Source organism: Lepus europaeus, chromosome 18, assembly GCF_033115175.1.
Source record: "Lepus europaeus isolate LE1 chromosome 18, mLepTim1.pri, whole genome shotgun sequence".
In the NCBI taxonomy this organism is placed as follows: Eukaryota; Metazoa; Chordata; class Mammalia; order Lagomorpha; family Leporidae; genus Lepus; species Lepus europaeus.
In genome coordinates this window covers 67,902,300-67,926,625 of record NC_084844.1, presented here as the reverse complement: position 1 = coordinate 67,926,625, position 24,326 = coordinate 67,902,300, and the positions used below count along the sequence as shown (strand labels likewise).

At 39.6% G+C, this 24,326-nt stretch overlaps 1 pseudogene; it reads right to left on the bottom strand.

The window, feature by feature from the left end:
* LOC133746950 (protein-L-isoaspartate O-methyltransferase domain-containing protein 1-like) overlaps positions 1-24,326 on the bottom strand; it is a 48,800-nt pseudogene that overhangs the window by 1,451 nt on the left and 23,023 nt on the right.

The window sequence follows — 24,326 nt, the reverse complement described above, 5'->3', positions numbered from 1 at the left end:
AGTACAGCTTATGGATTACAATGGCTCCCCCCCCATAACTTCCCTCCCACCCACAACCCTCCCCTTTCCCACTCCCTCTCCCCTTCCATTCATATTAAGATTCATTTTCAATTCTCTTTATATACAGAAGATCAGTTTAGTATATATTAGGTAACGATTTCAACCGTTTGCCCTCACATAGCAACACAAAGTGAAAAATACTGTTGGAGTACTAGTTATAGCATTAAATCACAGTGTACAGCACATTCATGACAGAGATCCTACATATTTTTTTAAAAAATGATTAATTTTCTATGTAACTTCCCATTTAACACCATTTTTCTTTTTCATTTTCAATTATCTTTATATACAGAAGACCGATTCAGTATATACTAAGTAAAGATTTCATCAGTTTGCACCCACACAGAAACACAAAGTGTAAAAATACTGTTTCAGTTCTAGTTATAGCATTAGTTCACATTGGACAACCCATTAAGGACAGATCCCACATGGGATGTAAGTACACAGTGATTCCTGACGTTGATTTAACAACTTAACACTCTTGTTTATGGTGTCAGTAATCTCCCTAGGCTCTAGTCATGAGTTGCCAAGGCTATGGAAGCCTTTAAGGTTCGCCGACTTCAATCTTATTCCGACAGGGTCATAGTCAAAGTGGAAGTTCTCTCCTCCCTTCAGAGAAAGGTAACTCCTAGTTTAATGGCCCCGTTCTTTCCACTGGGATCTCACTCACAGAGATCTTTCATTTAGGTCTTCTTTTTATCTTTTCCATGGTGTCTTGGCTTTCCATGCCTAAAATACTCTCATGGGCTCTTCCGCCAGATCCGAATGCCTTAAGGGCTGATTCTGAGGCCAGAGTGTTGTTTAGGACATCTGCCATTCTATGAGTCTGCTGTGTCTCCCACTTCCCATGTTGGATTGTTCTCTCTAAAGGGAACATTTTAAGAAATGTCTTTAAAATTGCTTTCTCTACACTTTCATTTATTGTAGAAAAAGAAAAAAACAAAAGTAAATATATACTGAAGTAAAAATGACACTGCTGTTTTGGTTTAGATGAATTATAATCAATGGCATCTTCTAATAGAACAGATAAGAGGAACAAACATCATTTTAGACTAAAAATTATAGTCTGCAAGATATCTGTATGACTTGGTAAATATTTCTCAAAGTTATACTCTTGAAATAATGTTAGTATTGTGCTGAGGTGAGGGGGGGTCAGACAATGGGAAGTCTTTTCCTTAATACCAGAGAGACTTCATGCATCATTTATTGGAGACTGAAGTACCATAAGTTACAACCTGGGTAAGAGATAAGGAGGGTGATTGATAATAATTATGCTTACTAAATAAAACAAAAAATTATTTCTATTAAGAATAAACCTGATTGAGTATAACAGATAATTGAACTCATGGGCTTATCTAAATCATTTTTATTTTTATTTGTAACAATCTCACCAAACTATATGATCAGGGACTAATCTGTTAGTCTGAGAGTGTAAGCAGTGACATGATCCTGTGTCATATTCTCCATATTCTTGCCTCATAGATACATAATAACTGCTGTATAACCAACAGACTATCTGTGTTTCAGGAAGGAATAAGGAAAATGATTTTGCAGCTAAGGCTTCCTCCTTTATGATGGACATTCCAAAAAAGTTATCTCAATGACTTCCACTGTCATCTTATTTTTCAAGAGAATACATCACAACAGATATTTTTGTTCATGTATTGTGGACTACAGTAAGTTATTAATCAAGATATGCTAACATATTTTACATGTCATGTTGATACACATGAAAAAATAGAGCAAAATGATCAAAATTGTTAACTGGGGTTTATTTAAAAATAAAATTAAAAAGGCAGAAATGAACTGAAAATGATAATCAGGCCTGTGCCATGGCTCACTTGGTTAATCCTCCACCTGCGGTGCCAACATCACATATGGGCACTGGGTTCTAGTCCCGGCTGCCTTTCTTCCAGTCCAGCTCTCTGCTGTGACCCAGGAAGGCAGTGGAGGATGGCCCAAGTGCTTGGGCTGCTGCACCCACATGGGAGACCAGGAGGAAGCACCTGGCTCCTGGCTTCGGATCCAGGCAGCGCCGGCCGTAGCAGCCATTTGGGGAGTAAACCAATAAAAGGAAGACCTTGTTCTCTGTCTCTCTCTCACTGTCTGTAACTCTATCTGTCAAAAAATAATGAAAATGATAATCAGATATAAATACATTTGAAGGTATAACATGGAAAATTAAAATAAAAAGCATGCAGCCAAAAAATCTGATTATGATAGAAAATAAATGTATTTGAAACAGACAAACAAATAAATCAGATCAAAATAGACATTGAAAATAAAAAAATATTATCTTAGAGTGTGCATACATTTAGGTAATAATCATTTTCCTACATACAGATATGGTGAATATGGGAGGTTGACAAAGAGTGTGGTGTAATGGGGTTGATAAGATGTTCTAATTTTAATCTGATGATTTACAAACATTTTTATTTATTTTTGTAAGACATCAATGTAGTGGAAAACAATCTTCCTTGCTGTTCAGTCATGCATGCATTGATGCTTAAATGTAGCTCATGATGTCATTTCAATCTACAATCTTTCAGAGACACTCCACCCATCAAATATATGAGTCTACACCTCACGTCTGTTTCAGAACCAACAATAGAATAATAAAATTACTGGTCTCCATTTTGTTATTGTATCCAGCTCATATATATTGATTATAATTCTATAAAAGTGCTTTTGTAACCTTTTCAAATGTCACATGGTGCTACATTTAAATACTGTACTTACTGTTTGAAATATGCATTTCCTCTATGTTTATTTTATCTTTCTATTATTCCTGTACTTGGTGGGAGAAGTCGCTGCCTGGTCCCTTCCAAGGATGGAGAGGGAGCAAAATGTCATCATGGCCATAGGGACTGTAGCAGCCATGCTGATGGAGGGAAACATGGGCCTAACATTAGTGTGAGGAAAGAGGATGGGGCACCTTCTGATAGATGTGGATGTTTCTGTTTCTACCCCCATGTAACCCATGGTGTCCTTCTCTCCAGGCCACATATTGGTGTGGACTGGGAGAGGGACCTACAGGGACTCAGAGACAACATAACAGCAAAAGCAGGGCCTGTGGGTGGAGGCCTTCAGACAGTTGGGGAGGGTTTACCCTCAAGTGTGAGGGAAGGTTGGTTGAGAGGGGTCCCCCAGGGCTTGTCCCCAACCTTCCCTGAATACTCATCAGGGCCACCCCTCACCACCAAGCCCCTGAGTCTAAGGCAAGAAGGGGTTGCTGGCTGAGCCCACCTGGCTGGGTTTCTCAGAGGATCAGTCAACTGAACTGGTTCATTTCCAAAAATAAATAATTTACTAAAAAGCAGCTTGCCAAACCCATGCTGATGCAGGCTTGTTAGTTGAAATGGAGTGTCCAGCCAGCTGGGCTCATTAGAAGTCACTCCCTTCCTCCCACCCCACCCATGTGCAGCTGTCAGGCCCAACAGGCCTGTGGCAGCAGATGTCCAAGCAAGGTCAGGTTGTGGGGGGCAGGGTGGGAGTTGGTGATTAAGGCTTCCCTGATATGATCTTACATAAAATATGACAATGACTTGTGCTGAGGCCCAGGACATGGGCAGCAGCAGCTGCCCACACGGTATAGAAGTTGCTGGTTCACAAAGCAGATATGTTCCTGAAAGCATTCCTCCAGCCTTGGCAAGTGGTGGTGACTGGAGCAGGCACAAGACCTGGTGACAGTGTGACAGGGGACCTGTCATGGCCAGGCATAGCCACATGGTCATTATGGAGCCAGTAAGAAAAACATCAAACCAGAAGGCCAGACCATGGACCTTCCCTGAATACAGAGTGTGGAGTTAGAATGAGAGTTATATTCAGTGCATATCTCTCTCTTTGGTATCTAAGAGGTCCCTGCACCATCTGAAATACTGTTACAGCCTTCCCTACCCTGCCTTTGCCACATCTGACATCCCACTGCAGAACCCGCCACCCCTGACCCCAGGTTACATCCCACCAATGCTTGGGTTGACCACATCCCAGAGTACCTGGGTTTGAGCCCAGGTTCCATTTCCAATTCTGCTTTTGACAACACATACCCTGGGAGGCAGCAGGTATGTGGTCCCTGCACCCACACGGGAAACCTAAATTTAATTCTAGATTCCTGGCTTCAGTCCACCTCACCCCAAGTGTTGTGGTCATTTCAGAAGTGGACCAGCACATGGAAGATTCATTCTCTCTCTCTCTAATTTGAAATATTTGGAAATGTAAAGGATATAAAAGTCATTGAAAAAAGGCCCTAGGATTTTGACATGGAAAACACAAAATAATGCTTTTATTTGATTTTGTCCCTATACAGATTCTTTCCTTCATGTAATTATGTTAATTTCTTTTGGATAAATTCTTATAATTTTATTAATATATCTCACATTAACACAGGATATGCAATTTTGCTACATTCCCTTTCCATGATCTTTTTAAAAGTGTATTAGTTTAGGGGCGGAGCCAAGATGGCGGATAGTGAGGATGTGCGCCTTAGTTTGGGAAAATAAAGTTTCATAAAAGTGGAATTACTGTAGCCTCAGAAAAAGATTCAAGAAAAAAACTGCAGAGGAAACGCTTCCAGATCTAGAGGATGTGACACAGAGGACCTACAGGGAGCCCACCGCGTGGAAACTCAACCGCAGGAGAGGAGCCGCAGACTCTTGCCAGCGCGGGAACCAACGGGAGGTAAGACAAAGACCTCAGAAACCCGAGACATTGGGGGGGGGAACAGAGGCCTCTCTCTTCACTCACCGAGCAAAACAAAGAGCACCGCCAGTTTACATATGTAAAGCGCAGCCAAACTCAGTAACTTTGGCGAAACTCCAGAACACATTGAGGGCTGCATAAACTCTTTGTGTAGTCCCAGGGGTAGATCAAATGAATACTCACAGAGGCCAGATTTCAACTACCCTCAATTCCACTCCCAAATGAGTCAAAAAAAAAAAAAGAAAAAAAAAGAGAGAGAGAGAGAGCGATCCAGCAAGGAGCAAGGGAGTGAACAACCTGGGAGAGTCGCTCTTTGCACAGCCTTAAACCTGAAGAATCAAGCAGAGCTCTCTGGGCACACCCATCACAGCCCCTAAGGATCCATCAAAGCAGACAGCCCACTTAGAGGCATAGTATAACGAGAAAAAAAAAAAAAACCACAGGGAAAAAAAAAAGATAAATTATCTCCAACATGCCAAACAACAAACGTAGAAGCCGAGGTAACAAGAGCAAGGAAGACACTATGATGCCTCCAAATGAACAAGACACGCCAATGCAAGATTATGAAGATGAAGAGATAGAGGAAATGCAAGAAGTAGATCTCAAAAAATTGATAAGAACATTTAGAAGTTCTCAAAAACAAATTCTTGAACTACAGAAATCCTTAATGGACAAGATAGAAAATCTCTCTCATGAAAATGAAATATTAAGGAGGAATCAAAATGAAATGAAACAACTAGTAGAACAGGAAACTGAGATAGTGACAAAAAAACCACAATGAAATGAAGAACTCAATAGATCAAATGACAAACACATTAGAAAGCCTTAAAAACAGAATGGGTGAAGCAGAAGAGAGAATATCGGAATTAGAAGACAGAGAACAGGAAATGAAATAGTCAAAGAAAAGAAGAAGAAATCAGAAATCTAAAAAATACTGTCAGGAATCTACAGGATACTATTAAAAAACCCAACATTCGGTTTCTAGGAGTTCCTGAAGGCATGGAGAGGGAGAAAGGATTAGAAGGCCTTTTTAGTGAGATACTAGCAGAAAATTTCCCAGGTTTAGAGAAGGACAGAGACATCCTAGTACAGGAAGCTCATAGAACCCCTAATAAACATGACCAAAAGAGATTCTCACCACGACACGTCATAATCAAACTCACCACAGTGAAACACAAAGAAAAGATCCTAAAATATGCAAGGGAGAAACGCCAGATTACTCTCAGAGGATCTCCAATTAGACTCACAGCTGACTTCTCATCAGAAACCCTACAAGCCAGGAGAGAATGGCGAGATATAGCCCAGGTACTAAGAGAGAAAAACTGCCAGCCCAGAATATTATATCCTGCAAAGCTCTCATTTGTGAATGAAGGTGAAATAAAGACTTTTCACAGCAAACAGAAACTGAAAGAATTTGTCGCCACTCGTCCAGCCCTGCAAAAGATGCTTAAAGATGTATTACATACAGAAACACAGAAACACGGTCACCAATATGAAAGAAGGTAAAGGAAGGAAACCTCACACCAAAAGATCACAGGAGTCTCAAACCATATAATAGAAAGTATCTTTGGCAAATGACAGGGCAAAGTTACTCCTTCTCAATAGTCACATTGAATGTTAATGGCTTGAACTGTCCAGTTAAAAGACACCAATTGGCTGATTGGGTTAAGGAACAAAACCCATCTTTTTGCTGTTTACAAGAAACTCATCTTTCCAACAATGATGCATACAGGCTGAAAGTGAAAGGCTGGAAAAATATATACCATGCCAACAGAAATGAAAAAAGAGCGATTGGCTCTAAGCTGAAAAGCCCTTCACTCAGCCCAACTTCCAAAGTGACCATTGCAGCTGAGGGTATGGTCAAGTAGGGTCAGCAACATTGCAGGCAGAACTGTAAATTTCTTGTTAGAGATGCCCCCTGCCTTTACCTGGCCAGCTCTCCTCCCAGGCCAGCCAAGTAATGAAAGTCAACAGAGTGCTCTCCCCTAGGAGGATCACACCTCCCTTAGGATATACCCCATGTGAAGAGATAGATAGGTCTGGGCCTCTGAATTTACAAGGCCTAAAGCCCACCAGATTATCATCAAGCCCCTTCTATCAGGTTCTATTTGCCTCTCAATCAGAAAAATTACTTGTATCTTAGACAGCATCTTTCTTAGCTCCTCTAATAATGACTGTCCTTTGTTCTAGACCCTGTCTAGCGCACTTGGGCCTCATTCCTTTGTAATCATAACCTCTACTCTACCTCCAATGGCTCTACTCCCAACCTGTGTGTACTGATGGTCCTCTTCCCCACTTAATGCTGTAGAATTGTTCAAACCTGGTAAATGCCACTCTTAGGATCATTGGTTACTATCCTCACTCTGTCTTTTATGACCTTGTCTAAATATGATCAGAGTCGGCAAACTTGGAAGGCTTCCATAGCCTTGGCAACTCATGACGACAGCCTAGGATGGTTACTGGCACCATAAACTAGAGTGTCAATTTGTTGGGTCAACAACAGGAGCCACTGTGCACTTGCTCCTGATGTGGGATCTCTGTCCTTAATGTGCTGTACATTGTGATTTAATGCTATAACTAGAACTCAAACAGTATGTTTCACTTTGTGTTTCTATGTGGGTGCAAACTGTTGAAATCTTTATACTAAATTGATCTTCTGTATATAAAGAGAATTGAAAATGAATCTTGATGTGAATGGAAGGGGAGAGGGAGCGGAAGAGGGGAGGGTTGTGGGTGGGAGGGAAGTTAGGGGAGGGGGAAGCCATTGTAATCCATAAGCTGTACACTGGAAATTTATATTCATTAAATAAAAGTTAAAAAAAAAGAAATGAAAAAAGAACGGGCATAGCCATCTTAATATCGGACAACATAAACTTTACCACAAAAACTGTTAGGAGAGACAAAGAGGGGCACTATATAATGATTAACGGATCCATTCAACAGGAAGATATAACGATTATCAATGTTATGCACCTAATTACAGGGCACCAGCTTATTTAAAAGACTTGTTAAGGGACTTAAAGGGAGACTTAGACCCCAACACAGTAGTACTGGGGGACTTCAATACTCCACTCTCAGAGATAGACAGAACAGAAGATCAACAAGGAGACAGTAGATTTAAATGACACTACAGCCCAAATGGATCTAACAGATATCTACAGAACATTTCATCCTACATCTAAGGACTTTACATTCTTCTCAGCAGTACATGGAACCTTCTCTAGGATTGACCACATACTAGGCCATAAAGCAAGTCTCATCAAATTCAAAAGAATTAGAATCATACCATGCAGCTTCTCAGACCACAAAGGAATGAAATTGGAAATTAGCAACTCGGGAATCCCTAGAGCACGTGCAAACACATGGAGATTGAACAACATGCTCCTGAATGAACAATGGGTCATAGAAGAAATTAAAAGAGAAATCAAAAATTTTCTGGAAGTAAATGAGGATAACAGCACAACATACCAAAACCTATGGGATACAACAAAAGCAGTGTTAAGAGGAAAGTTTATATCAATAGGTGCCTACATCAAGAAATTGGAAAGGCACCAAATAGATGAGCTTTCAAGTCATCTCAAGGATCTAGAAAATCTGCAGCAAACCAAACCCAAACCCAGTAGGAGAAGAGAAATAATTAAAATCAAAGAAGAAATCAACAGGATTGAATAAAAAAAAATTACAAAAAATCAGCCAAACGAGGAGCTGGTTTTTGAAAAAATAAACAAAATTGACACCCCATTGGCCCAACTCACTAAAAAAAGAAGAGAAAAGACCCAAATCAATAGGATCAGAGATGAAAAGGGAAACGTAACAACAGACGCCACAGAAATGAAAAGAATCATCAGAAATTACTACAAGGACTTGTATGCCAGCAAACAGGGAAATCTATCAGAAATGGACAGATTCCTGGACACATACAACCTACCTAAATTGAGCCAGGAAGACATAGAAAACCTAAACAGACCCATAACTGACAAGAAATTGAAACAGTAATAAAGGCCCTCCCAACAAAGAAAAGCCCAGGACCAGATGGATTCACTGCTGAGTTCTACCAGACATTTAGTGAAGAACTAACTCCAATTCTTCTCAAACTATTCAAAACAATCGAAAAAGAGGGAATCCTCCCAAATTATTTCTATGAAGCCAGCATCACCTTAATTCCTAAGCCGGAAAAAGATGCAGCATTGAAAGGGAATTAGAGACCAATATCCCTGATGAACATAGATGCAAAAATACTCAATAAAATTCTGGCCAATAGAATGCAACAACACATCAGAAAGATCATCCACCCAGACCAAGTGGGATTTATCCCTGGTATGCAGGGATGGTTCAACATTCTGAAAACAATCAACGTAATACACTACATTAACAGGCTGCAGAAGAAAAACCATATGATTCTCTCAATAGATCCAGAGAAAGCATTTGATAAAATACAACACCCTTTCATGATGAAAACTGTAAGCAAACTGGGTATGGAAGGAACATTCCTCAATACAATCAAAGCAATATATGAAAAACCCACGGCCAACATCCTATTGAATGGGGAAAAGTTGGAAGCATTTCCGCTGAGATCTGGTACCAGACAGGGATGCCCACTCTCACCACTGCTCTTCAATATAGTTCTGGAAGTTTTAGCCAGAGGTATTAGGCAAGAAAAAGAAATTAAAGGGATACAAATTGGGAAGGAAGAACTCAAACTATCCCTCTTTGCAGATGATATGATTCTTTAGGGAACCCAAAGAACTCTACTAAGAGACTACTGGAACTCATCGAGAGTTTGGCAAAGTAGCAGGATATAAAATCAATGCACAAAAGGGAAGAATGAGGGCACACACAACAGTTTGGGAAAAGAAATTTTAACAAGGGTGGAGTTACTGTACCCTTAAGAAGAGACTCAGAGGAAAAAACCGCAGAGGAAACTCTTCTGGATCTAGTGGATGTGACACGGAGGACCTACGAGGAGAGTAAAGTGGCCCACTGCCCCGCTGCACTGTGCTACACCGCACCGAGCCATGCCGAGCCGCATGGAGCCGCCCTGATCCGCACCTAGCAGCACCCAGCTGCGCCGCACCAACCCGACCTGACCCGCACTGAGCCGTGCCACGGACACGGGGGCCACTAGAGTTGGGAAAACAATGAACCCAGCTACAGAAGCCCACCCACAGAATTTGAGCCCTGGCACTGGAAGCACAGGTAACCCGACATTGGCCGCGAAGGTTAGACGGTGGTCCGAGCTCACACGGGGGGGAGGGGGAACTACACCAGGCTGACTGGAAGGAAAAAAAAAGGGGGGGGGGAACCAGCTGGGACACTAGCCTCTCTCTACTCTCCTTACAAACCCCAAAAAGACAAAGAACAGGGACCACTTTACATAAGAAAAACAAACTCTTTAGCCTAGGCAACACTGAAGAACCAAACAGAGCTCTTTGGCCACACCTCCAAGATGCCAAACAAACGTAGAAACCAAGGTAACAAGAGCAAGGAAGACACTCTCATGCCCCCAAATGAAAAAGGCACCCCAATCCAAGATTATGAAGATGATGAGATAGAAGAAATGCAAGAAGCAGATCTCAAAAAATTGGTAAGATCATTAAGAAGCTCTCAAAAACAAATTCTTGAACTACAGAAATCCTTAATGGACAAGATAGAAAATCTCTTTCGCGAAAATGAAATATTAAGCAGGAATCAAAATGAAATGAAACAACTAGTAGAACAAGAAACAGTGATAGTGACTAGAAACCATAATGAAATGAAGAATTCAATAGATTAAATGACAAACTCATTAGAAAGCCTTAAAAACAGAATGGGTGAAGCAGAAGAGAGAATATCGGAATTAGAAGACAGGGAACAGGAAAGGAAACAGGCAAACCAAAGAAAAGAAGAGGAAATTAGAAATCTAAAAAATATTGTCGGGAATCTACAGGATACTATTAAAAAACCCAACATTCGGGTCCTAGGAGTTCCTGAAGGCATGGAAAGAGAGAAAGGATTAGAAGGCCTTTTTAGTGAGATACTAGCAGAAAATTTCCCAGGTTTAGAGAAGGACAGAGACATCCTAGTACAGGAAGCTCATAGAACCCCTAATAAACATGACCAAAAGAGATTCTCACCACGACACGTCATAATCAAACTCACCACAGTGAAACATAAAGAAAAGATCCTAAAATGTGCAAGAGAGAAACGCCAGATTACTCTCAGAGGATCTCCAATTAGACTTACAGCTGACTTCTCATCAGAAACCCTACAAGCTAGGGGAGAATGGAGAGACATAGCCCAGGTACCAAGAGAGAAAAACTGCCAACCCAGAATATTATATCCTGCAAAGCTCTCATTTATGAATGAAGGTGAAATAAAGACCTTTCGCAGCAAACAGAAATTGAAAGAATTTGTCGCCACTCGTCCAGCCCTGCAAAAGATGCTTAAAGATGTGTTACATACAGAAACACAGAAACACGGTCATCAATATGAAAGAAGGTAAAGGAAGGAAACCTCACACCAAAAGATCACAGGAGTCTCAAACCATATAATAGAAAGTATCTTTGGCAAATGACAGGGCAAAGTTACTCCTTCTCAATAGTCACATTGAATGTTAATGGCTTGAACTGTCCAGTTAAAAGACACCAATTGGCTGATTGGGTTAAGGAACAAAACCCATCTTTTTGCTGTTTACAAGAAACCCATCTATCCAACAATGATCCATACAGGCTGAAAGTGAAAGGCTGGAAAAAGATATACCATGCCAACAGAAATGAAAAAAGAGCGGGCGTAGCCATCTTAATATCAGAAAACATGAACTTTACCACAAAAACTGTTAGGAGAGACAAAGAGGGGAACTATATAATGATTAAGGGATCCATTCAACAGGAAGATATAATGATTATCAATGTATATGCACCTAATTACAGGGCACCAGCTTATTTAAAAGACTTGTTAAGGGACTTAAAGGGAGACTTAGACCCCAATACAATAGTACTGGGGGACTTCAATACTCCACTCTCAGAGATAGACAGATCAACAGGACAGAAGATCAACAAGGAGACAGTAGATTTAAATGACACTATAGCCCAAATGGATCTAACAGATATCTACAGAACATTTCATCCTACATCTAAGGACTTTACATTCTTCTCAGCAGTACATGGAACCTTCTCTAGGATTGACCACATACTAGGCCATAAAGCAAGTCTCAACAAATTCAAAAGAATTAGAATCATACCATGCAGCTTCTCAGACCACAAAGGAATGAAATTGGAAATTAGCAACTCAGGAATCCCTAGAGCACGTGCAAACACATGGAGATTGAACAACATGCTCCTGAATGAACAATGGGTCATAGAAGAAATTAAAAGAGAAATCAAAAATTTTCTGGAAGTAAATGAGGATAACAGCACAACATACCAAAACCTATGGGATACAACAAAAGCAGTGTTAAGAGGAAAGTTTATATCAATAGGTGCCTACATCAAGAAATTGGAAAGGCACCAAATAGATGAGCTTTCAAGTCATCTCAAGGATCTAGAAAATCTGCAGCAAACCAAACCCAAACCCAGTAGGAGAAGAGAAATAATTAAAATCAGAGAAGAAATCAACAGGATTGAATCCAAAAAAGAATTACAAAAAATCAGCCAAACGAGGAGCTTGGTTTTTGAAAAAATAAACAAAATTGACACCCCATTGGCCCAACTCACTAAAAAAAAGAAGAGAAAAGACCCAAATCAATAGGATCAGAGATGAAAAGGGAAACATAACAACAGACGCCACAGAAATGAAAAGAATCATCAGAAATTACTACAAGGACTTGTATGCCAGCAAACAGGGAAATCTATCAGAAATGGACAGATTCTTGGACACATACAACCTACCTAAATTGAGCCAGGAAGACATAGAAAACCTAAACAGACCCATAACTGACAAGAAATTGAAACAGTAATAAAGGCCCTCCCAACAAAGAAAAGCCCAGGACCAGATGGATTCACTGCTGAGTTCTACCAGACATTTAGTGAAGAACTAACTCCAATTCTTCTCAAACTATTCAAAACAATCGAAAAAGAGGGAATCCTCCCAAATTATTTCTATGAAGCCAGCATCACCTTAATTCCTAAGCCGGAAAAAGATGCAGCATTGAAAGGGAATTAGAGACCAATATCCCTGATGAACATAGATGCAAAAATACTCAATAAAATTCTGGCCAATAGAATGCAACAACACATCAGAAAGATCATCCACCCAGACCAAGTGGGATTTATCCCTGGTATGCAGGGATGGTTCAACATTCGCAAAACAATCAACGTAATACACTACATTAACAGGCTGCAGAAGAAAAACCATATGATTCTCTCAATAGATCCAGAGAAAGCATTTGATAAAATACAACACCCTTTCATGATGAAAACTGTAAGCAAACTGGGTATGGAAGGAACATTCCTCAATACAATCAAAGCAATATATGAAAAACCCACGGCCAACATCCTATTGAATGGGGAAAAGTTGGAAGCATTTCCGCTGAGATCTGGTACCAGACAGGGATGCCCACTCTCACCACTGCTCTTCAATATAGTTCTGGAAGTTTTAGCCAGAGGTATTAGGCAAGAAAAAGAAATTAAAGGGATACAAATTGGGAAGGAAGAACTCAAATTATCCCTCTTTGCAGATGATATGATTCTTTAGGGGACCCAAAGAACTCTACTAAGAGACTATTGGAACTCATCGAAGAGTTTGGCAAAGTAGCAGGATATAAAATCAATGCACAAAAATCAACAGCCTTTGTATACACAGGCAATGCCACGGCTGAGGAAGAACTTCTAAAATCAATCCCATTCACAATAGCTACAAAAACAATCAAATACCTTGGAATAAACTTAACCAAAGATGTTAAAGATCTCTACGATGAAAACTACAAAACCTTAAAGAAAGAAATAGAAGAGGATACCAAAAAATGGAGAAATCTTCCATGCTCATGGATTGGAAGAATCAATATCATCAAAATGTCTATTCTCCCAAAAGCAATTTATACATTCAATGCAATACCAATCAAGATACCAAAGACCTTCTTCTCAGATCTGGAAAAAATGATGCTGAAATTCATATGGAGACACAGAAGACCTCGAATAGCCAAAGCAATCCTGTACAACAAAAACAAAGCTGGAGGCATCACAATACCAGATTTCAGGGCATACTACAGGGCAGTTGTTATCAAAACAGCATGGTACTGGTACAAAAACAGATGGATAGACCAATGGAACAGAACAGAAACACCAGAAATCAATCCAAACATCTACAGCCAACTTATATTTGATCAAAGATCCAAAACTAATCCCTGGAATAAGGACAGCCTATTCAATAAATGGTGCTGGGAAAATTGGATTTCCATGTGCAGAAGCTTGAAGCAAGACCCATACCTTTCACCTTATACAAAAATTCACTCAACGTGGATTAAAGACTTAAATCTACGGCCCGAAACCATCAAATTATTAGAGAGCATTGGAGAAACCCTGGAAGATATAGGTACAGGCAAAGACTTCTTGGAAAAGACCCCAGGAGCACAGGCAGTCAAAACCAAAGTTAACATTTGGGATTGCATCAAATTGAGAAGTTTCTGTACTTCAAAAGAAACAGTCAGGAAAGTGAAGAGGCAACCAACAGAATGGGAAAAAAATATTTGCAAACTATCCTACAGATAAAGGGTTGATAACCAGAATCTACAAAGAAATCAAGAAAATCCACAACATCAAAACAAACAACCCACTTAAGAGATGGGCCAAAGACCTCAATAGACATTTTTGCAAAGAGGAAATCCAAATGGCCAACAGACACATGAAAAAATGTTCAAGATCACTAGCCATCAGAGAAATGCAAATCAAAACCACAATGAGGTTTCACTTCACCCCGGTGAGAATGGCTCACATTCAGAAATCTACCAACAGCAGATGCTGGAGAGGATGTGGGGAAAAAGGGACACTAGCCCACTGCTGGTGGGAATGCAAACTGGTTAAGCCACTATGGAAGTCAGTCTGGAGATTCCTCAGAAACCTGAACATAACCCTACCATACAACCCAGCCATCCCACTCCTTGGAATTTACCCAAAGGAAATTAATTTGGCTAATAAAAAAGCCACCTGCACATTAATGTTTATTGCAGCTCAATTCACAATAGCTAAGACCTGGAACCAACCCAAATGCCCATCAACAGTAGACTGGATAAAGAAATTATGGGACATGTACTCCATAGAATACTATAGAGCAGTAAGGAACAATGAAACCCAGTCATTTGCAACAAGATGGAGGAATCTGGAAAACATTGTGCTGAGTGAATTAAGCCAGTCCCAAAGAGACAAATATCATTTGTTTTCCCTGATTGGCAACAACTGAGCACCAAAGGGGAAACCTGTGGAAGTGAAATGGACACTATAAGAAACAATGACCTGATCAGTTCTTGTCCTGGCTCTAGATATACAATGTAATACTTTATCCATTTTAGTATTTGTTGTTGTTGTTGTTGTTCTAGTACTAGTGGTTGAACTCTGTAATTAACACACAATTATTCTTAGGTGTTTAAATTTTAACTGAAAAGTGATCCCTGTTAAATTTAAGAAAAAGAGAGGGAGGAGATGTACAATTTGGGATATGCACAATCAGACTTGCCGCAAATGGTGGAGTTAGAAATGTGCCAGGGGATTCCAATACAATCCCATCAAGGTGGCATGTACCAATGCCATCGCACTAGTCAAGTGATCATCTTCGGTTCACAGTTGATCACACTGATAGGTCTAAGAGTCAAAGGGATCACACAAACAAGACAAGTGTCTGCTAATACTAACTGATAGAATCAAAAAGGGAGAGAAAGATCCAACATGGGAAGCGGGATACACAGCAGACTCATAGAATGGCAGACGTCCTAAACAACACTCTGGCCTCAGAATCAGCCCTTAAGGCATTTGGATCTGGCGGAAGAGCCCATGAGAGTATTTTAGTCATGGAAAGCCAAGACACCATGGAAAAGAAAAAAAAGAAGAAGACCTAAATGAAAGATCTCTGTGAGTGAGATCCCAGTGGAAAGAACGGGGCCATCAAAGAAGGAGGTACCTTTCTCTGAAGGGAGGAGAGAACTTCCACTTTGACTGTGACCCTATCGGAACAAGATCAAAGTCAGCGAACTCTAAAGGCTTCCATAGCCCTGGCAACTCATGACTAGAGCCTAGGGAGATTACTGACGCCATGAACAGGAGTGTCAAATTGTTAAGTCAGCAACAGGAGTCACTGGGTACTTACATCCCATGTGGGATCTGTCCTTAATGTGTTATCTAATGTGCAGTGATGCTATAACTAGTACTGAAACAGTAATTTTTACACTTTGTGTTTCTGCGTGGGTACAAACTGATGTGATCTTTACTAATTATATACTGAATCGATCTTCTGTATATAAAGATAATTGGAAATGAAAAAAAAAAAACCCTGGTGTTAAATTGGAAATGGCATAGAAAATTAATTAATTTAAAAAATATTATGTAGGATCTCTGTCTTTAATGTGCTGTACACTCTTATTTAATGTTATAACTATTACTCCAACAGTATTTTTTTTCACTATGTGATGCTGTATGGTGGCAAACTGTTGAAATCGTTACCTAATATATGCTAAACTGATCTTCTGTATATAAAGAGAATTGAAAATGAATCATGATGTGATTGGAAGGGGAGAGGGAGCGGGAAAGGGGAGGGTTGCGGGTGGGAGGGAAGTTTTGGGAGGGGGAAGCCATTGTAACCCATAAGCTGTACTTTGGAAATTTATATTCATTAAATAAAAGTTTAATGTAAAAAAAGTGTATTAGTTTATTTATTTATTTAAAAGACAGTGTGCCACAGAGAGAATGACAGAAAGAGAGAAAGCATCCTTATTTTTGTCAGTTTACATAATTATGGGACACATTTTATGTATGTGGGATCACATCATCAAAGGATAAATGTTTTATTTATCAAAGGACTTATTGTTTTATGATTATTAAATTATTAGAGTTCCTCATATGGCCTGTTTAAAAAAGTTTGGCTTGGCAGTGGATATTTGGTGTAGTAGGTAAGATGCTGCTTGGGACACTCATGTTCATATCCAAATGCCTGCTTGCAAGTCTTGGCTGCACTTTGGGACTACTACCCACATGGGAGCCTGGATTGAGTACAGGGCTGTGATTTTTGATTAGTGAGGCTGTTGCCATCATTTGGGGAATGAAGCAGCATAGGGACAGCTCCCTCTGTCACTGTCCCTATTTCTCTTTCTATATCTTTCTCTCCATGTGTCTCTCTCTCTTTCAAACCAAATAAATGTAAATACATTATTCAAATTTTTCCAAATTATTCCCCAAGTAAATGGCTCCCATATAATGGTCATGTATCACATCACAATGAGAATACATTTCAGGAAAGTCATCATTAGGAAATTTAGTCACTGATGCACATCACAAAATATATCTACACAAGCCAAGATCTATGCCATTACTAGTCAATATAATCTTACAAGATAACCGGGGTTCTATGTGGTGGGCTGTCATTCACTGAAGCTGTGTTATCAAGTACATGACAGGATGTAGTGTTTTCTGAGGAGTGAAATATTAGAAGTTTAATGTGCTACCATTTCCTGCTGTGATGTGTGTATTTATTTGGTATCCAAGAAATCTGGTCAATGATATAATCAGCATGGTTTTCTCCTATTATTTGTTCCTGAACGTTCCTTAACACAATCAAGGAAATACATGACTAACTCACAACCAGTATCATATTAAGTGAGGAAAAGCTAGAAGCATTTCTACTAAGGTATAGAACCAGACAAGGATGCCCACTCTCACCATTGCTATTCAATAGCATTCTAGATGTTTTAGTCAGAGCCATTAAGTGAGAAAAAGAAATCAATGTGATACAAATTGGAACAGAGAAAGTCAAATTATCCCTGTTTGCAGAGGACATGATCATATATGTAGGGAAAACACTAAGAGACTGCTGAAACTCAGGGCTGGTGCTGTGGCATAGCAAGTAAAGCCACCACCTGCAGTGCTGGCATCCCATATGGGTGCTGGTTCTAGTCCCAGCTGCTCCACTTCTGATCCAGCTCTCTGCTATGGCCTGGGAGAGCAGCAAAAGATGACTCAAGCTCTTGGGCCCCTACACCCATGTGGGAGACCTGGAAGAAACTGCTGGCTCCTGGCTTCAGATTGGTACAGCTCTAGCTGTTGCAGCCATCTGGGGAGTGAACTATAAGATGGAAGACCTCTCTCTCTCTCTCTCTCTCAATATCCCTCCCCCCCTCTCTGCCTCTCCTTCTCTCTCTGTGTACTCTGACTTTAAAGTAAATAAATAAATCTTTAAAAAAGACTGCTGAAACTCTTAAGAGAGTTTGGTAAAGTTGCAGGATATGAAATCAACACACAAATATCAATACCCCTTTGTATACACAGAAAAATGCCAGTATCATTTACAATAGCTACAAAATATTTCAATACCTTGGAGTAAATTTAACCAAGGATGTCAAAGTTCTCTACAATGAAAATTACAATATATTAAAACAAAAAATCAAAGAAGACACAAAAAAAAAATGGAAGAACCTTCCACACTTGTAGATTGGAGGAATTAACATAATCAAAATGTCCATACTATCCATAGCAATTTACATATTCAAAGTCATCTTAAAAACAAACAAGCAAAAAACAAAAAACAAAAACAAAAACCAAAGTGGTCAAAATCAAAGTACCAATGACATTCTTCTCAGATTTACAGGAAACAATGCTAAAATTTGTATGAAAGTACAAGAGACCCCAGATAGCTAAAGCAATTGTAAACAAGAAAAAAAAGCCAGAGGTATCACAATACCAGACTTCAAGTTATCTTACAAGGCACTTATGTTCAAAACAAGCCTGGTAGAGGCACAAAAATAGACATATAACCAAGGGAACAGAATAGAAACCCCAGAAATTAATCCACACCTCTATAGCCAACTAATCTTTGAAAAAGGAACTAAAATTGATCCTTAAAGAAAGGCCAGTCTCTCTCTCTTCTAAAAAAGATTTATTTATTTGAAATTCAGCATTACATACAAGAGAAAGAGAGGCAGAGAGAGAGAGAGAGAGAGAGAGAGAGAGAGAGAGAGAAAGAGAGAGAGAGGTCTTCCATCTGCTGGTTTACTCCCCAATTGTCTGCAATGGCCAGAGCTGTGCCATTCTGAAGGTAGGAGCCAGGAGTTTCCTCCAGGTCTCCCTCAAGGGTGCAGGGACCCAAAGGCTTGGGCCATCCTCCACTGCTCTCCCAGGCCATAGCAGAGAGCTGGATCAGAAGTGGAACAGCTGGGATATGAACGGGAGCCCATATGGGATGTTGGCACTGCAGGTGTTAGCTTTACCTGCTACACAGGCATTGGCTTTACCCGCTACACCACAGTGCCAGCCCCCAGGCCAGTCTCTTCAACAAAGTGTTGCAAGATGATTGAATCTCCACATGAAGAAGTACGAAACAAGACCTCTATCTTATAGGTTATACAAAAATCAACTCAAATGGATCAGGGATCTAAATCTATGATCTGATACCAGCAAATTATTAGGGAACATTGGGGAAATTTTGGCATAGGCAAAGACTTCTTCGAGAAGACCCAGAAGCATAGGCAATAAAAGCAAAAATAAACAAATAGGATTACATCAAGCTAACAATATTCTGTACTGCAAAGGAAACACAGCAAAGTGAAGAAGCAACTGATAGAACAGGAGAAAATATTGCAAACTATGCAACTGATAACAGATTAATATCCAGAACCCATAAAGAGCTCAATAAACTCATCAAAAGAAAATGAACAATCCTGTTAAGAAATGGGTAAAGAACTCAATCAAGCATTTTTCAAAGGATGAAATTCAAATGGCCAACAGACACCTGAAAGATACCCAGGATAACCAGCCACCAAGGAAATGAGAACAAAAACCACAATGAGGTTTTCCCTCATCACAATTAGAATAGCTACTATACTAAAATCAATAAACCACAAATGTCAGTGAGGACGTCAGGGAAAAGCTGGGAATGTAAACTGATACAGCCATTGTGGAAGACAGTATGAAAATACCTCAGAAATCTGAAAACAAATCTACCATGTGACCCAGCCATCACACTTCTGGGAATTTACCCAAAAAATGAAATCAGCATATGAGAGAGTTTACCTGTACCCCTATGTTTACTGCAGCTCAATTTGCAGTAGCTAAGATACAGAATCAACCCAGATGCCCATCAACCAATGTTTAGATAAAGAAAATGTGGTACATATACACTATGGAATGCTACTTAGCCATAAAAACAATGAAATTTTGTTGTTTGCAACAAAATGGATGCAACTGGAATCAATTATACCTATTGAAATAAACCAGTCCCAATGAGAAAAACGTTTTCCATGATCTGTGGTAAATAATAGAGTACAAAAATTTATTGTATATGAGTGAAATGGACATTTTGTGGTTTGATTATTGTTTACAGCTCTTGTCTCTACCTTTTTTTTTGTTTTTTTCCCCCTCCCAAAACTTTCCTCCCACTCACAACCCTCCCCCCTCCCTCTCCCTCTCCCCTTCCTATCACATCATGATTCATTTTCAATTCTCTTTGTATACAAAAGATCAGTTTAGTATATATTAGGTAACGATTTCAACCGGTTGCCCCCATATAGCAACACAAAGTGAAAAGAAAAGGAAAAAAAAATACTGTTGGAGTACTAGTTATAGCATTAAATAAGGGTGTACAGCACATTAAAGACAGAGATCCTACATAATATTTTTTTAAATTAATTAATTTTCTATGCCATTTCCAATTTAACACCAGGTTTTTTTTTTCATTTCCAATTATCTTTATATACAGAAGATCGATTCAGTATGTAATTAGTAAAGATCTCATCAGTTTGTACCCACGCAGAAACACAAAGTGTAAAAATACTGTTTCAGTACTAGTTATAGCATCACTGCACATTAGACAACACATTAAGGACAGATCCCACATGGGATGTAAGTACACAGTGACTCCTGTTGCTGACTTAACAATTTGACACTCCTGTTCATGGCGTCAGTAATCTCCCTAGGCTCTAGTCATGAGTTGCCAGGGCTATGGAAGCCTTTAGAGTTCGCTGACTTTGATCTTGTTCCGATAGGGTCACAGTCAAAGTGGAAGTTCTCTCCTCCCTTCAGAGAAAGGTACCTCCTTCTTTGATGGCCCCATTCTTTCCACTGGGATCTCACTCACAGAGATCTTTCATTTAGGTCTTCTTCTTTTTTTCTTTTCCATGGTATCTTGGCTTTCCATGCCTACAATACTCTCATGGGCTCTTCCGCCAGATCCAAATGCCTTAAGGGCTGATTCTGAGGCCGGAGTGTTGTTTAGGACATCTGCCGTTCTATGAGTCTGCTGTGTATCCCACTTCCCATGTTGGATCTTTCTCTCCTTTTTTGATTCTATCAGTTAGTATTAGCAGACACTTGTCTTGTTTGTGTGATCCCTTTCACTCTTAGACCTATCAGAGCCATCAATTGTGAGCTGAAATTGATCACTTGGACTAGTGAGATGGCATTGGTACATGCCACCTTGATGGGATTGTGTTGGAATCCCCTGGCACATTTCTAACTCCACCATTTGCGGCAAGTCTGATTGTGCATATCCCAAATTGTACATCTCCTCCCTCTCTTTTTCTTAAATTTAACAGGGATCACTTTTCAGTTAAAATTTAAACACCTAAGAATAATTGTGTGTTAATTACAGAGTTCAACCACTAGTACTAGAACAACAACAACAACAACAAATACTAAAATGGATAAAGTATTACATTGTACATCTAGAGCCAGGACAAGAGCTGATCAGGTCATTGTTTCTTATAGTGTCCATTTCACTTCCACAGGTTTCCCCTTTGGTGCTCAGTTAGTTGTCGCTGATCAGGGAAAACAAATGATATTTGTCTCTTTGGGACTGGCTTAATTCACTCAGCACAATGTTTTCCAGATTCCTCCATCTTGTTGCAAATGACTGGGTTTCATTGTTCCTTACTGCTCTATAGTATTCTATGGAGTACATGTCCCATAATTTCTTTATCCAGTCTACTGTTGATGGGCATTTGGGTTGGTTCCAGGTCTTAGCTATTGTGAATTGAGCTGCAATAAACATTAATGTGCAGGTGGCTTTTTTATTAGCCAAATTAATTTCCTTTGGGTAAATTCCAAGGAGTGGGATGGCTGGGTTGTATGGTAGGGTTATGTTCAGGTTTCTGAGGAATCTCCAGACTGACTTCCATAGTGGCTTAACCAGTTTGCATTCCCATCAACAGTGGGTTAGTGTCCCTTTTTCCCCACATCCTCTCCAGCATCTATTGTTGGTAGATTTCTGAATGTGAGCCATTCTCACCGGGGTGAGGTGAAACCTCATTGTGGTTTTGATTTGCATTTCTCTGATTGCTAGTGATCTTGAACATTTTTTCATGGGTCTGTTGGCCATTTGGATTTCCTCTTTGCAAAAATGTCTATTGAGGTCCTTGGCCCATCTCTTAAGTGGGTTGTTTGTTCTGTTGTTGTGGAGTTTCTTGATTTCTTTGTAGATTCTGGTTATCAACCCTTTATCTGTAGTATAGTTTGCAAATATTTTCTCCCATTCTGTCCGTTGCCTCTTCACTTTCCTGACTGTTTCTTTCGAAGTACAGAAACTTCTCAATTTGATGCAATCCCAAATGTTAATTTTGGTTTTGACTGCCTGTGCTCCTGGGGTCTTTTCCAAGAAGTCTTTGCCTGTACCTATATCTTCCAGGGTTTCTCCAATGCTCTCTAATAATTTGATGGTTTCGGGCCGTAGATTTAAGTCTTTAATCCACGTTGAGTGAATTTTTGTATAAGGTGATAGGTATGGGTCTTGCTTCAAGCTTCTGCACATGGAAATCCAATTTTCCCAGCACCATTTATTGAATAGACTGTCCTTATTCCAGGGATTAGTTTTGGATCTTTGATCAAATATAAGTTGGCTGTAGATATTTGGATTGATTTCTGGTGTTTCTATTCTGTTCCATTGGTCTATCCATCTGTTTCTGTACCAGTACCATGCTGTTTTGATAACAACTGCCCTGTAGTATGCCCTGAAATCTGGTATTGTGATGCCTCCGGCTTTGTTTTTGTTGTACAAGATTGCTTTGGCTATTCGAGGTCTTCTGTGTCTCCATATGAATTTCAGCATCATTTTTTCCAGATCTGAGAAGAAGGTCTTTGGTATCTTGATTGGTATTGCATTGAATGTATAAATTGCTTTTGGGAGAATAGACATTTTGATGATATTGATTCTTCCTATCCATGAGCATGGAAGATTTCTCCATTTTTTGGTATCCTCTTCTATTTCCTTCTTTAAGGTTTTGTAGTTTTCATCATAGAGATCTTTAACGTCCTTGGTTAAGTTTATTCCAAGGTATTTGATTGTTTTTGTAGCTATTGTGAATGGGATTGATTTTAGAAGTTCTTCCTCAGCCGTGGCATTGCCTGTGTATACAAAGGCTGTTGATTTTTGTGCATTGATTTTATATCCTGCTACTTTGCCAAACTCTTCGATGAGTTCCAATAGTCTCTTAGTAGAGTTCTTTGGGTCCCCTAAATAAAGAATCATATCATCTGCAAAGAGGGATAATTTGAGTTCTTCCTTCCCAATTTGTATCCCTTTAATTTCTTTTTCTTGCCTAATACCTCTGGCTAAAACTTCCAGAACTATATTGAAGAGCAGTGGTGAGAGTGGGCATCCCTGTCTGGTACCAGATCTCAGCGGAAATGCTTCCAACTTTTCCCCATTCAATAGGATGTTGGCCGTGGGTTTTTCATATATTGCTTTGATTGTATTGAGGAATGTTCCTTCCATACCCAGTTTGCTTACAGTTTTCATCATGAAAGGGTGTTGTATTTTATCAAATGCTTTCTCTGGATCTATTGAGAGAATCATATGGTTTTTCTTCTGCAGCCTGTTAATGTAGTGTATTACGTTGATTGTTTTGCGAATGTTGAACCATCCCTGCATACCAGGGATAAATCCCACTTGGTCTGGGTGGATGATCTTTCTGATGTGTTGTTGCATTCTATTGGCCAGAATTTTATTGAGTATTTTTGCATCTATGTTCATCAGGGATATTGGTCTGTAATTCTCTTTCAATGCTGCATCTTTTTCCGGCTTAGGAATTAAGGTGATGCTGGCTTCATAGAAAGAATTTGGGAGGATTCCCTCTTTTTTGATTGCTCTGAATAGTTTGAGAAGAATTGGAGTTAGTTCTTCTCTAAATGTCTGGTAGAACTCAGCAGTGAATCCATCTGGTCCTGGGCTTTTCTTTGTTGGGAGGGCCTTTATTACTGTTTCAATTTCAGTGTCAGTTATGGGTCTGTTTAGGTTTTCTATGTCTTCTTGGCTCAATTTAGGTAGGTTGTATGTGTCCAGGAATCTGTCCATTTCTGATAGATTTCCCTGTTTGCTGGCATACAGGTCCTTGTAGTAATTTCTGATGATTCTTTTTATTTCTGTGGTGTCTGTTGTTATGTTTCCTTTTTCATCTCTGATCCTAT